A 645-nucleotide genomic window follows, 5' to 3' on the forward strand; every position below is an offset into this window, starting at 1 on the left:
AAGACGAGTGCTGCGTGTTTAAAACAGATGCTGATACAGATTCAGGAATTACTCCTGTCGTTTTCCGAAACCATGCAGCAGCTTTTAGATCACTTTTACAATCTTGTTTAAACACTACTACAGCGAGTGTGTACTGAAATCAGACAGGAAGAATGTGGACTCAGGGAGAATTAGGAGAAAGTAACATTCGAATAGTCCTCACTGCTTGTAAATAGTGAAAACTATGTTATTGACTAAGCACCGGAGACAAACGATCATTTCATTTTCAACGTATTTTCTCGACACGTGTTTTAACTTAAGGCTGAACAGACAAAAGTGTTTTTTTTTGCCATTTGGAGCTCAGTACAGTGGAATAAGAGAATCAGTGTTTAGGGACTTTCAGCAATTCTGTTGCTTTTTAAATCTGACATCGTAACGAGGATACAAGCTCTCAGCTTTAATCAAACTCTGACATGAATCACGCTTTCAAATAAACGCTTGCATTGAGCGAGAAAACGTGCACTTTCAGTGATCACAGCTTACTGTTTATTACACTGTCTAATGAACCTTAAGAGTCTCCTGCTCTTCTTGAAAACTGTGGATTCTCAAGGATTTCTCAAGTTCACTGAAGATGTCTTTCACAAGCAAGAAGGAGAAGGAGAAGAC

This window comes from Tachysurus vachellii, chromosome 18 (assembly GCF_030014155.1).
Source record: "Tachysurus vachellii isolate PV-2020 chromosome 18, HZAU_Pvac_v1, whole genome shotgun sequence".
Lineage (NCBI taxonomy): Eukaryota > Metazoa > Chordata > Actinopteri > Siluriformes > Bagridae > Tachysurus > Tachysurus vachellii.